Below are 14,669 nucleotides of genomic sequence, written 5' to 3'. Positions count from 1 at the left end.
AATCCGCATGATGATGTGAAACGTTTCCATTACTGTATAAGATTCCTTCAAGCTCCTGCTGAAGCCTCTCAATCCTCCGCTGCTGTTGTCCACTCACTAAGTCATGTTTGATTCTTTGTGACCCCATGGACTGCCAATCCCTTACAGGCTACAGCTATTCTCATTTCTGGTTCCACGCTTAAAGTTTGCAGGTCAAAGGAATCATATAGTTGTTCACTTTTGTGTCTGGGTTATCACTCAGCTTGATGTTTTGAGGTCTGTTTACATTTGTATCAGTAGTACATTCTTTTCTTTTTTCTCTGCATAGTAATATCCCCCTTTCTACTCCTGATATTGGTGACTTTTGTTCTACTTTTATTTTTGTCACCAACAGTCTTGCAATGGTTTTTTAAAATCAGTTTTACTAGTTTATGAGTATTTCATGAGGAATTATTGTTTTCATTCATTCTTTCTGTTACATATTTGTTACCTAACTTAATTTCTTTTTTTAGATGTTTAATGAATATATGGGAAGTATAATTTTTGTATGAAGGAAAAATCATTAATTTTTCTCCTTTCTTCTGCCATTACTTTTCCCCCTTTATCTGCCAAAGCTATTGTTATTTCCTAATTTAAAGAAAAAGTACAAAACATGTGCATGTTATTGTACATAAATTTTCTCATAATAAACAAGAACTGCAAAATATTGATCTCTAGTTCATTATATACATTCAATAAAATATTCAGATGTAACTGCTGCTATCTGCAACTTATTTTTAAATGCAACAGAAAAATGATGGATCAGCAAATAGATAGACATATGACAAGTACTGTAAAATAGTAATTGCATAATATCGATGGTGGATATATGGGTATTTGCTACAAAATTCTTTCCATTTTTTTCTTTTTGCCTTTCACCCCTTCACCCATTTCTTCCTCTCCTCACCCCCATCTCTGGCAACCACCATTCTATTCCCTGTGTCTATAAGCTGAAGTTTTTGTGTGTTTGTTTTGTTTTTTTTAGATTCCATATAAAATAACAGGGCTTCCCGGGTAAACTAGTGGGAAAGAATCCATCTGCCAATGCAGGAGACACAGGAGACACAGGTTCTATTCCCTGGGTCAGGAAGATCCCCTGGAGAAGGAAATGGCAACCCACTCTAGTGTTCTTGCCTGGAGAATCCTATGGACAGAGGAGCCTGACAGGCTACAGTCCATGGGGTTGCAAAGAGCTGGACACAACTGAGTGACCAACACAGTCCTCTAAGAAAGATCATACAGTATTAGTATATGTATTTCTCTCATTTCATTTAGCAAAATGCCCTTGAGGTTCATCCGTGGTGTCATAAATGGCAGGATTTACTTCTTTTTCATGGTGGAATGCTATTTCATTGCACGAATATACCCCAGTTTCTTTCTCATTCTTCGCCCATAGACACTGAGGTTGTTTCTGTACCTCAGCTAGTGTGAATAATGCTTCAGTGAACATGGGGGTAAATGCCTCGTTTTTAATTTCCAATTTGTTATTTTTATAGTTTTATACAAGGACTATTTGTTTTGATTTACCCATGAGTTTGTCAATTTCATGACCTCTACTTCATCTCTTTACTTCTTTATTTCATCTCTTTTATCTTGGTGGCTCAGATGGTAAAGAATCTGCCTGCAATGTGAGAGACCCAGGTTTGATCCCTTGGGTTGGGAAGATCTCCCGGAGAAGGGCATGGCAACCCACTCCAGTATTCTTGCCTGGAGAATCCCATGGACAGAGGAGAGCCTGGTGGGCTACTGTCTATGGGGTTGCAAAGAGTTAGACATGACTGAGTGACTAACATGGTCAATTCCACTTCACTTTACTTCATCTCAGTTTTCTTCTGGTTTTAATATTCTTTTTCCTGAAATACGTCTTTTAAGATGCTCTGTTAGGAAGGGTTTGCTGATGGTAAATTCTTCCTGTTAGTATTTGTCTGAAAGTTAGTATTTGTCTTTCTGTAAAGAAGATTTATTTATTTATTTTGACTCTGCTGGGTCTTCCTTGCTATGCCTGGGCTTGCTGTAGGTGCAGCAAGTAGGGGCTGCTCTCTTGGGCAGCACGGGTTCCAGGGTGCGTAGCCTTCAATAGTTGCAGCTTCCAGGCTCTAGAGCACTGGCTCTGTAGCTGTGGTGCATGGACTTGCTCTGTGGAATGTGGGAATCTTCCCGGATCAGGGATCAAACCCTGTCTCCTGCACTGGTGGGCAGATTCTTTACCACTGAGCCAGCAGGGAAGTCCCCTTTCGTTTTTTGTTGAGATGTCTGCTGTTAGCCTTCTTGTCCGCCTATTACAGATGATCATCTTTGTCCAATAATGTTAGAATCTTAGCGACCATCTCCTTGGGTACTGCTCCTACCGCATTTTCTCTGGTCCCTGCTTCTGGATATATTCTGGGTTTTCTTTATTTATTCTCCCCCTCTTTCAACTTCCCTGTCCTATATTCCATCTCCTTGTTTTTTTTTTCTCCTTGAATCTGCATTCTGATTTATTTTTTCAAATCTATATCTCAGTTTATTAATTGTGTCTAACCTATGATTTAGCTTATGCATTGAGTTTTTAAGGCCAATTTTTATATTTAGTACTTCTTCAATCTCTTCCGTCTTTGGGGAAAAATAATCTTGCTTCTTTCTGATATTTCGTGTTTCATCTTTGAAGTCTCTGAGCACCATAAACTTACTTATTTTATATCTATTTCTCATAATCCAGTCATCTGTAGTTCTGCAGGTTAAGTTTCTGCTGTTTGTAGTTCCTGCTGACTGGTTTATTCTTTGTGTGGTTTGTAATTCCAGAGTGTGAACTTATGTTTGTCAGGGTTTGATCTGTCAGAATCCTGGGCAGCTTGCACTGAGGGCATGGCCCTCCAGAGAGGGTTTCTGTTTCCTTTGTCAGGTGTCACCAACCTGGGTTGGAAACACTGCCAGTTACTCTCCAGGTGGGGAACTTCCTGAACCACACCTGTAGTGTCCATTCAAATCCCACCCTGTGAAGCTTGAAACTAAGGACTCAGCAGAGATTCTCCTTTTTCCAATCTCCGGACAAGACAGACAAGTTTAGTTACTTATTTTGGTTTATTTATTTTGTTACTGACGTTGAGCAAGTTTTTTTTTTTTTTTCAGTCTTCCACCTCAGTCTGATAGCTTTACCTGGGTTTCACCTCGTCTTCCCGTGCTGTATGCCCAAGTTGTAACTTCCACCCTCAGTTTTCTCACGTCACCTTCACTTTTGGCTCCTTGTGTATTTTCTTTACTTCTTCTGTGAGCTCAGGGTCCATCTGAGAGAGTTCATTATATTTGCTCTGGTACTGATAGGTGTTCTCTGGCCCACCAGGCTGCCTGCCAGTGTTGTTTAAGCTGAAAAGTGAAAGTGAAGTCGCTCAGTCATGTCTGACTCTTTGTGACCCCACGGACTGTAGCCTACCAGGCTCCTCCGTCCATGGGATTTTCCAGGCAAGAATACTGGAATGGGTTACCATTTCCTTCTCCAGGAGATCTTCCTGACCCAGGGATTGAACCCGGGTCTCCGGCACTGTAGGCAGATGCTTTACCGTCTGAGCCAGCGTCCAATGCAACAGAATAATCCCTTCACGGAGTCTTCTTCCTTGGGGAGTATACCTTTGTCCATCCTTACAAACCAGTATCATGTAAGTGAGTGAAGATTGAAGTCACTCAGTCGTGTCCGACTCTTTGCGACCCCATGGACTGTAGCCTACCAGGCTCCTCCCTCCATGGGATTCTCCAGGCAAGAGTACTGGAGTGGGTTGCCATATCCTTCTCCAGGGGATCTTCCCAACCCAGGGATCGAACCCCGTTCTCCTGCATTGCAGGCAGACGCTTTAACCTCTGAGCCACCAGGGAAGCCAAGGAAGTGGTAAACCTGGGATTTAACTCCACACTAGCAACGCCTCTGCCTCTTCGTTGTAAACTCACTTTTTTAAAAAAAAAAAAGGCTGTTGTTGCCATTTCCCTGGAAAGCCACACCCTCTCTAACACTCACTTCTGCTTTCCTGGCTCACTGGCCACGTGAGACTCTGCACAGTCTTCACTTTGTCCTGCACCATCAGAGTGAGTAAAGAAACATCTTTCTCCAGCCTCTCCTCTAACCGCTGACTACTAGGACCTCTCTACCTTCTGAGACTTCAGGTCCTGGGCCACAGTCTTCTTTCTCACTCTCAGTCGCTTTACACCACAGAGCTTCTAGTATCGCAGCTTCTGTACTTTCTCATCTCCAATTCCTTGCATGGTTTCTACCCCTAGAAGTGTGCTGTGCTTGGTCGCTCATTCGTGTCTGACTCTTTGAGACTCCATGGGCTGTAGCCCGCCAGGCTCCTCTGTCCATAGGGATTCTCCAGGCAAGAATACTGGAGTGGGTTGCCTGCCCTCCTCCAGGGGATCTTCCCAACCCAGGGATCAAACCCAGGTCTCCTGGATTGCAAGTGGATTCTTTACTGTCTAAGCCACCATGGACGACCAAGAATACTGGAGTGAGTAGTCTATCCCTTCTCTAGGGGAACTTCCTGACCCAGGAATAAAACTGGGGTCTCCTGCATTGCATGGATATGCATTGCGTATCACAGCTTCTATACTTTCTCATATTTAATTCCTTGCATAATTTCTGCACTTTGAAGTGTAGCCACATCGTTTTAGCCACACTGGATTAACGCTTGCTCTTTCTGATTGCTTCTCCTTCTTTCTCATATCTGTGCCTTTGCTTATGTTTTTTTTTTTTTTCGCTGCCTGGAATGCCTTCTTCACCCTCTACTTGTCAAAATCCTAACTATCCTCCAGGACCAGCAAAGGTATTAATTTTTGCATGAAGTCTTTCTGTGTGCATGCTAAATCATTCAGTCGTGTGTAACTCTGCAATCCTATGGGCTATAGCCCGCCAGGCTCCTCTGTCTATGGGATTCTCCAGGTAAGAACAGTCTAACCCACGTCTCCTGTGGCTCCTGCATTACAGCCAGATTCTTTACTGCTGAGCCTCCAGGAAAGTTGTCCTACGTTTTTCCAATTGGATGTGATCACTTTCTCTATTGAACTCTGTGGCATTTTGTTTATATTTTCCTATGTCACTCTCCACGCTCTGCTTTGATGAATCTTAGTTGCGTCTTTGTTTACTTTTTATTGAGATCCTCCCAGCATCTGAAAAGTGAAAGTGAAGTCGCTCAGTTGTGTCCAACTCTTTGCGACCCCATGGACTGTAGCCTACCAGGCTCCTCCGTCCATGGGATTTCCCAGGCAAGAGTACTGGAGTGGGTTGCCATTTCCTTCTCCAGGGAATCTTCCTGACCCAGGGATTGAACCCGGGTTTCCCACATTGCAGGCAGATGCTTTACCATCTGAGCCACCTAATTCTGGGCACCCTTTAATTCATTAAAAAAATATTCATTTAGCACTTTCTATGTGCCAGGCACTGTGCATGTTTAGGGTTATAAAAAGTGATTAAGATAGGCAGGTTCTTCAAAGGTGATGCCTAACACTGGTCTTTAACACAGAAAGTCTTCATTTAATGAAAATATGAATAGTTAATTTAAAACATATACACATACAGAAAAAGAGAAAAAGAAGAAAGTGAACATGCTTTCCACTTATCCATATCTCAAATGTGGTGTATGTGTGCTAAATGTCTTATCATTTTTAAGGGGGATGTGGATTTGGGGAACAGAGCAAATGTTCTCTTAGATGTAGGGATGCAGAATGTGGATTTCCTGTCTCCAGAATAGTCTCGTCTCAGTCTCTCTGGATCTGTGACAAGCAGGCATTACCTCACAGGAATATTCTTGGAATCTCTGTTGCTGCTGGAAGCCCCAATGCGTATCTAGCTTCAGAATTATCCCCATGAATATTTAAGCTCTAAATGACAGCTTACACCAGATGGTGCTGAGGTACAGCTGGGACCAGATGGATATGGATTCTGCAGCCAGTGTCTGTAAACTGCATGGGCTCAGTAGGGTCATTTCATTAACTTCTCAGTAACGTCACTCTGCATTTTGATTGAATTTTTAAGACTCCGGTACTGTCTTACATAGGAGCTTTGCTGTGCATGAAGAAGGCTAGATCATGTAAATAATATAGAAAGAAACAAAATGAAAATGAAAGTTTTTCCTCCTTCCATTTCCACCTCCACAATTAATCCCTCTAAAACTGTTTATTGCTTATTGGCTTCTTTACAGAAAAAAAAGATATATATATATGTGTGTGTGTTTATGTATATATATCCTTTATATATATAAGACGTATATATATGCCTGAATCTAAGCATCTACATGTCTATATATTTTGTCTCCTGTTTCTGCATTTTATTACATAAAGAGAGTCATATTTGTCTACTGTTTTATTTTTAAAATTTATTTTATTTTGTTTTGGCCATACCAAGTGGCATGTGGGATCTTAATTCCCCAATCGGGGATCCAACCATGACCCCTAAAGTGGAAGTGGGGAGTCTTAACCACTGGACTGCCAAGGAAGTCCCTTGTGTACTGTTTTAAACCATGTTTTCATATTAACATTTTTGAGATTTTTCTATACCAACATACATATGCATTCTCTCATTATTACATTCTCATCATAATTTCTTTTGATTAATACCAAGTTTTCCATAGTCTATTTTGGTTGTATTTGGGTTTTTTATATTATTAGACACAGTACTGTAATGAATATTTTTGAAAAAATGTCCATTGAGAGTATCCATAGGGTAAACTCCACACAGAGGGATTGTTGGGGAAAGTTACTGGCATTTTATGTTTGATCAGTTTCAGTTCAGTTCAGTTGCTCAGTCATGTTCAACTCTTTGCGACCCTATGGACTGCAGCATGCCAGGCTTCCCTGTCCTTCACTATCTCCCGGAACTTGCTAAAACCCATGTCTACTGAGTCGGTAATGCCATCCAACCATCTGTCGTTCCCTTCTCCTCCTGCGGTTAATCTTTCCCAGCATCAGGGTCTTTTCTAATGAGTCGGCTCTGTGAATCAGGTGGCCATGGTATTGGAGCTTCAGCTTCAGCATCAGTCCTTCCAATGAATATTCAGAATTTCCTTTAGGATTAACTGGTTGGATGTCCTTGCAGTCCAAGGGGCTCTCAAGAGTCTTCTCCAACACCACAGCTTGAAAGCATCAATCCTTCGGTGCTCAGCTTTCTTTATGGTCCAACTCTCACACCATACATGACTACTGGAAAAATCACAGCTTTGACTAGACGGACCTCTGTCGCCAAAGTGATGTCTTTGCTTTTTAATAAGCTGTTTAGTCATAGCTTTTCCTTCAAGGAGCAAGCTCCTTTTAATTTTTCGCGTTTGATGGATACTAGCAAATTGCCCTTCAGGAATGTTGCACCCTCATCAATACTGATTGTACTCAGACTGTTACATTTCTGTCAGGTCTACATTTTTACGAGCGAACCGCTGTTCAGTTTGCAGTTTCTTTCGTTCTGAAGGAGGCTGCGGGTCCTCTGAATTTCCCTGGGAGCCTGAGCCTCACCCACCTGCCCGGGAGAAGCCCTGAGCGGTGCCCTGACTCCTCCCGTCCAGCAGGAGGCGCGGCCCCGGCCGCTCCCGCATGCGCGGTGCGCTGGGTGTCAGACCGCCTAGCCCAGTGGCCTGCCCGGGGCTCCCCCCGCTTGCTCCAGCACTCCCGGCCCGGCGGTGGCGGCCGGGAGCTCCGCGCCATCCCACCCGGGCGGCTGTGGCCCGCGCCCCGCGGCATGAGCCGGTGACCAAGCGCGGGGCCCAGCCGGAGGCAGCCGTGGCCGAGGTAAGCGCGGCGCAGAAGGGCCGGGCGGGCCCCCGATGCGGACTCGGGCCTCCCCGGGCCGCGTGGGAGTCGGGCCCCGGGATCTCCGGGGAAGCGTGGGCCGCGCGGAGGTCCGAGGGCTGCGGGAGACGACCTCCACCCGCTCCCTGCCGGGGCCATTCCTGGTGCTCTCCCGCTTGGGGGGCGCTTTGACTCCCGCCCCGCCCTCTCCTTCGTCACCCGTCTCCTGCGCGCACTTTGGTTGCCCACCTGTCTCCCTCGCTCGCTTCCTGCACCTTTCCTTTCTCCCCGGATCCTGTGGCTTCCTTCCCCGAAGGACCCACCCTCTGCCGTGACCTCTGCCCGCTGCCAGCTCCTCCCCGCAAGCTCCAGGGTTCTGCTTCCTCCCGCGAGGGTGTTTGAGTTCTGGGCCCTGCCGTGGGCAGTGGCGTTCCGTGCGGTACCCAATGCCTCGGGCAGGACTGGATGCTCAGGTGAGCCATGGCCAGCGGTGTTTGGGGCTCTGGGCAGCTACTTGAAACTCAGAGGTTATTTGGCGTTTTACATACCGGCGGTGGGAACTAGATAATATGTATACAGTTTTGAGGTTAAAGTTGCTCGGAGTAACTTACTGGGAAGCGCTCATCTAGCCAGGTCCTTGATATATTTGTCTGAAGATGTCTTGAAACAGAAATATGTCCATTTAAGTCCCTTTTCTCTGTCACTTGCATGCCCTGAGAACTTAAACTGGACTTAGTCTGTAAATTTCAGAGCTCAAAGTCTACTTACCGTAATAAATATATGACTCACTTTCCATCACTCCTCACTTGAAATGACTTTAAGCCATCTGGTTGCAAATGCTGGTATAAAACAGATAGATTTGCATCTGCCTAGTTATGCTGGTTAATTGAGAAATGCAAAAGGTGTATCTAATTCAGGCTTTTAAGGGTAATTGGGGAAGGAGCTTGACCTGGGGGTTAAGAGCTTAGGCTCCAGAGCCAGACTGCCAGCCTCCAAATCCTAGCATCGGCATTTTCTAGTTGTGTGAAAATGTAGCCGTCCTTGTTACACTTTCCCTGTTTGTAAAATGAAGATAATCATAGCTTCTCACTTGAGACTGTTAGAGAGTCTGTGCTATGCTCAGTCACTCAGTTGTGTCCGACTCTGTGACCCAATGGACTGTAGCCTGCCAGGCTCCTCTGTCCATGGGGATTCTCCAGGCAAGAATACTGGAGTGGGTTGCCATGCCCTCCACCAGGGGATCTTCCTGACCCAGGGATTGAACCCAGGTCTCCTGAATTGCGGGTGGATTCTATACCAGCTGAACTACCAGGAAAGCCCGTTAGGAAGACTAAGTTAACACCAAGTTAACAAAGTACTTAAAACAGATCCTGGCATGTAGTAGGTCTGCAGTAAAGTTTCGTTATTAGTTCCTTAATTATATGCTTTGTATTAATTATAGTATAATTCTCACCAAGGGATACAGGGTTTTAATTTTTTTTAATTTGAAATCACTTTTAGGGGTGGTTAGCTTTAACAGAACTTTAATTATAAAGGACCCTATCAGGTAAGGCAGTGAATTGCAGATTTTCCTGCTTGGGCCAATATTTAGTTCCTTTGTTTTCAGGAACAGGTGAGTTGAGTTCCACCGTAGCAGGGGCTCCAAGAGCTCAGTTTCTACAAAGTTTAAGAAGATGAGAGTTTGTGGCTGAAAACTTTGGACTAATCACTGAGGAAAGGTTATTCAGGCAGAGTTTAGGTAAATAATTCCAGGAACAGAAAATGCATCTCATCTTGACAGTCGACTTGGAAGATTTTTCCAGTGATTCAGTGCCTGACCTCCAGCCAGATGATTCCAGTGTTTAGCAGGGACAAGTTTGGTGTGCTTCGAGAAGGCTATTGTTTGTAGGACTTTGCTCTGAAATTCTTACTTTGACCCAGGTTGTGGTATTATATGGAACAAACATTCATCAGGAGAAGATTCCTCTTGGTTTGTCCTCTTTGGGGAAACTCAGTGTTAGGGGAGAAGAGGGCAGTCAGGGCTAAGTATGGAAAATTCTGTCTGTGGAATTACCTGGCCATTTTTCTCTTTGGAAACTCTAATTCAAGAAAGAAAATAATCGAAGTTCATCACCATGTAATTACTCAAAACTTGGACCTTGAACAGTGTGTACATTGATGGAGCCTGGAGGGATAGAGACACTCCCTTCATTCAGCAAACATTTCTGTTTACGTGAAGTGTGTTCTAGACATGGTATTATTAGCTTGGTGCAAAAGTAATTGCAGTTTTGCATCATTGAGCTTTGCCATTTGGTATTGGAATGCAGTCTTTTTTTTTTTTTTAAGTATTTATTCATTTATTTGGCTGCACCAAGTCTTAGTTGCAGCATGTGGGATCTAGTTCCCTGACCAGGGATCAAACCTGGGCCCCCTGCATTGGGACCTCAGAGTCTTAACCACTGGGCCAGCAGGGAAGTCCCTGGAATGCATTCTTAAATAAATATGTTTATGCTATACATCATTTTAATGCTCACTTCTTGCTTTTTTTGGCTAATGAATTATTACTGCTGTTTATTTTATATGTATTTTAGACTATGGAAAGGTTGTTAGACAAAAAGGAAATTTGAGTGATTTTCTTATTTGAGTTCAAAATGGGTCATAAAGAAGCGGAGGTAACTTGTAACATCAGCAGTGTATTTCGCCCAGGAACTGCTACTGAACGTACAGTGGAGTGGTGGTTCAAGAAGTTTTGCAAAGGAGACAAGAGCCTTGAAGATGAGGAGGGTAGCGGCTGGCCATTGGAAGTTGACGGTGACCAACTGAGAGGATCATTGAGACTGATCCTCTTACAACTACACGAGAAGTTGCCCAAGAACTCAACATTGACCATTCTACAGTCATTTGAAGCAAATTGGAAAGGTGGAAAAGCTTGTTAAGTGGGTGCCTCGCGAGTTGACCAAAAATAAAAAAATCCTCACTTTGAAATGTCATCTTTTATTCTATGCAACAACAACAAACTATTTCTCTATTGGATTGTGAAGTGCAATAAAAAGTGGATTTTATACAACAACTAGTGATGTTTAGCTCAGGGGTTGTACTGAGAAGAGGCCCCAGAGCACTTCCGAAAGCCAAACTTGCACCAGAAAAAGGTGTCATGGTCACCATTTGGTGGTCTGCTGCCTGTCTGATCCACTACAGCTTCGTGAATCCTGGCGAAATCATTACATCTCAGAAGCATGCTCCGGCAATTGATGAGATGCTCCCCTAACTGCAATGCCTGCAGCCAGCATTGGTCAACAGAAAGGGCCCAATTCTTCTTCTAACAATGCCTGACTGCGTGTTGCACAACCAGTACTTCAGAAGTTGAACGAATTGGGCTGCCAAGTTTTGCCTCATCTGCCATATTCACCTGACCTCTCGCCAAATGATTACCACTTCTTCAAGCGTCTCAACAACTTTTTGCAGGGAAAATGCTTCTACAGCCAGCAGGACACAGAAAATGCTTTCCAAGAGTTCTCTGAATCCCAAAGTGCAGATCATTATGCTACAAGAATAAACAAACTTATTTCTCATTGGCAAAAATATGTTGATTGTAATGGTTCCTGCTTTGATTAATATAGATGTGTTTGAGCATAGTTACAATGATTTAAAGTTCGGGATCTGAAACCATAATTACTTTTGCACCAACCTAGTAGATACTGAGGAGAAGGCAATGGCACCCCACTCCAGTACTCTTGCCTGGAAAACCATGGATGGAGGAGCCTGGTAGGCTGCAGTCCATGGGGTCGCTAAGAGTTGGACACGACTGAGCGACTTCACTTTCACTTTTCACTTTCATGCACTGGAGAAGGAAATGGCAACCCACTCCAGTGTTCTTGCCTGGAGAATCCCATGGATGGTGGGGCCTGATGGGCTGCCATCTGTGGAGTCGCACAGAGTCGGACACAACTGAAGCGACTTAGCAGCAGCAGCAGTAGATACTGGGAATATTTAGCAGAGATGAACACTCTGACTCCAAGAAAATGATGACCAGTAGAAGGGAGACTTACAGTTATATCACCAATTAATACAACCTGGTGAGTGCTGTAATGAGGCCTGTAAAAGCTATGAGGATGCTCACTGAGAGTTCTCTGTCTCTAAAGCTCCACTTGGTAAGGGGCTGTTTTTTGGTTCAAGGCTCTTCCCCTCATTTCTTCCATTAGGAGTTTTTATTCCACCTTCAGGGCTTGTCATCTCTCTCAGCTGCTTAACCCGTGCAGGTAAACCTCAGAAACATGAGTCTGTATCCCCAGGAACAGCTCTCAGTAGAGGTGATGGGGGGAGGTTGGAAACTGGGGTTGGATGGACTTTGGTGGATGATGTCCTTCATGGACAGTTCTCAGGTGCGTTTTCAGACGGACACTAGTCGGGGAGCCCCATCCGCCCAGCTCAGGATGGCAGCCAGCTCAGGAGCACTCTCCTGGCTTCCCATTCTTCCCTGACTCCGCTCCTTACTCCCTCTCTCTGGCTTTCTGGATTCGTCTTCTGCAAGCTACCTGCACCCTTAGTTTGGCGGGACATAAACTAAGGAGGCTGTAGAAAGCAGGTCCTGAGAATAGTGTTGTGAGACTGGAGCCACTCACCCTAAGATGGGGGTGAGTGAGGACCCCCTTTGGTGGGGGTAAGTGAGATGTTGAGGACCCCCGGAGCCCTGTAGCATCGTGGAGCAGTCAGACTGACCAGTGGTGGGTTGGGGTGAGGTTCAGGTCAAAAGGAAAGCATTGGCTAGGGCAGGAACTCTTAAGTGCTCGAGCAGCGTGTGGACCAGGGTCAGGATAAGGCTGGTGGAGTTGGTTGGCCCTTGTTAACTCCCTTGGAGGCCTTGAGGTTTGATCTGGCTCAGATTAGCCAGGTATCAACTCGGGAGGCACTGTGAAAGACGTGGTTCCGTGGCGGTGTTTCCTGAAGCTGGGGGGTTGGGGGGGGGGCCGTGTGGGCATTCTGTGTTGAAAACCAGGCCCAGAACTTAATCACAGCTGTGGCAAAGCTGCAGAGGAAGCTGAGTGCACGGCCTTGATGTACCGCCTCTGCTAATGTCGGGGCCATGATAGGGAAGACTTTGGACCCAGGGTCTTAGGATGGAGATTTTGGGTGGATGCACTGAAGAACTCTCAGATTTCCTAGATCCCCTGGGCCAGCCGAAGTGTCTCTCATTGAGAAGGAGCTCTTCCTGCCTGACGCCCTGCAGAGCCTCTCCGGAGGAGGATGCCTTGCAAGGTGGTGCTTCTTCCTCCTCGATATTGCCCGCCCCTCCCTCAGATCTCAGCACCAGCCAAGTGGGGGACTACATCCCCTGCTGCTGGGTGGTAGCTGTTGCGTTGGAAGAGCTGTAGGACCTGGTTCCTGTGGACCAGCAGGAACCGGAGGAACACGTGGGCATGAATCCTTGACAGTGTCAGGCCAAGAGTGGGGTAGCGGGGACTGTGAAGCTGAATGGGAGAGACTCTTGGGAGCGTACTCCCTGGATTCACAATTCAGTGGTCTGATAATGACGAGCTGGTCCTGATGTACCTCTGGGCAGGCTCTTGGAAGCTTGGACATGACAGTGATACTGTTGGTTCTCAACTGGGGGTGATTTTGCCTCTGCAGGGGATATTTGGCAATATCTGGGCATATTTTTGGTTGTCATAACTGATGGTTGCTTCTGGCTTCTCTTGAATAGAGACCTGGGATGCTAATTAAACCTTCTACAGAACACCTCCCCACAGAAATGAACCATCTGGCCCAAAATGTCAGTAATACTGAGGTTGAGAAACTCTAGTCTGGAGTAAATGAGGTAAAGGTGCCGGAGCTGTGTTGGCAGAATATTGAGAAAGGGCTTAAAAGGTTCAGAGAGGTGGAGATTTGAAATAGATTTATTACCTGAGGCCAGAGACTCAGCTCCTGCCCGTGTTCCCAGGAGAGCGTTCTCCCTTCCCTCTGGTGATACGGAACTCCGATGAGGGGACCAACGTGTTTGAGAGGCTCAATGTTGGTTCTCCTCTGTAGACCAGGGTTGACTTCATGAGATTTGACCATGGAACTGGGTTCCCGAGTATCAGTGAGGATGATAGGATTCTGAAATGGCAGAGGCTGGGTGGTGGCACTAACCATCAGAGGCAAGGTCAATATGATATCCATAATAAGCAATGAGGCCCAACTCATAGCCGGTGTTTCTGGACCTGCTGTGATGCGAATAGAGCCTGGCATTCCTAGAGACAGTATAGACGGGCAGCCAGCTAAGGTACTGCTTCACTGTATAACCTGAAAAAAAAAAAAAAAAAGTCAAGAGCTGGCAGGTGGAAGGCTGATGTCAGGGGCTGCAGTGGAAGAGTCTTGATCACCTAGTTTTCAGATGTGAGCCCGCACTCAGACCTGTATCCCAGGGATTGAGAGGGAGGCTGGATCTCTTGGAAGAAAAACTTGGCAACATCCCAGAAAATATAGACAGATACTCCCCCGTTCTTCCTCAAGGGAACTGCAGGTTCTTATCAGACTTGTGGTACATCAAGGAGAAGATAATAATATCCAGACCTTTAGAGGGCTGTTAGTCCCGGGTGTGGCCTGATGATAATACCGGACAACTGGTAAGCAATAGTGGATGGGAGTGGTTGGATAAATGCCTTGGCCTCTCCTCCTTCTGAGGGACATGGTGAGGTCTGCGTGGCTCTTCAGAGGGTTCCTAAAGAGCCCCCTGTTACCGACTTAACAACACACTCCTACTGGCTTTCCCTGGTTCCCTCTCTCTCTTTGCTCTGTACTCTAGCTCCTGGGTAAAACTACCTGCACCCACATTCTGTCTCTGGTTCTTTTTTGGGGGGATTATGGGGAGACCCGAACTGTGACAGGTAGGAAGCAGGATGTGAGGCCTAACATGGTAGGTGTCAGGCTTTCTTCTCCCCAGCTCTCCTGCTCCC

General features: G+C 45.6%; 1 protein-coding gene across 3 annotated transcripts in view; it reads left to right on the top strand.

The window, feature by feature from the left end:
* The first annotated feature begins 7,577 nt into the window (after positions 1 to 7,577).
* The window catches only part of EXT2 (exostosin glycosyltransferase 2), a 138,168-nt gene continuing 131,076 nt past the window's right edge, over positions 7,578 to 14,669 (top strand). The window contains exon 1 of one of the 3 annotated variants that reach the window (XM_020902961.2): positions 7,578 to 7,755. The gene's annotated coding sequence lies outside the window, so the exon portion shown is untranslated. Of the gene's footprint in view, positions 7,756 to 8,208; positions 8,229 to 14,669 lie in introns of those variants that run through there. The other 2 variants (XM_070473138.1, XM_070473137.1) reach the window with 2 other exon arrangements.

Source organism: Odocoileus virginianus, chromosome 10, assembly GCF_023699985.2.
Source record: "Odocoileus virginianus isolate 20LAN1187 ecotype Illinois chromosome 10, Ovbor_1.2, whole genome shotgun sequence".
Classification (NCBI taxonomy): domain Eukaryota; kingdom Metazoa; phylum Chordata; class Mammalia; order Artiodactyla; family Cervidae; genus Odocoileus; species Odocoileus virginianus.
This window is presented reverse-complemented; position numbering and strand designations above follow the sequence as displayed.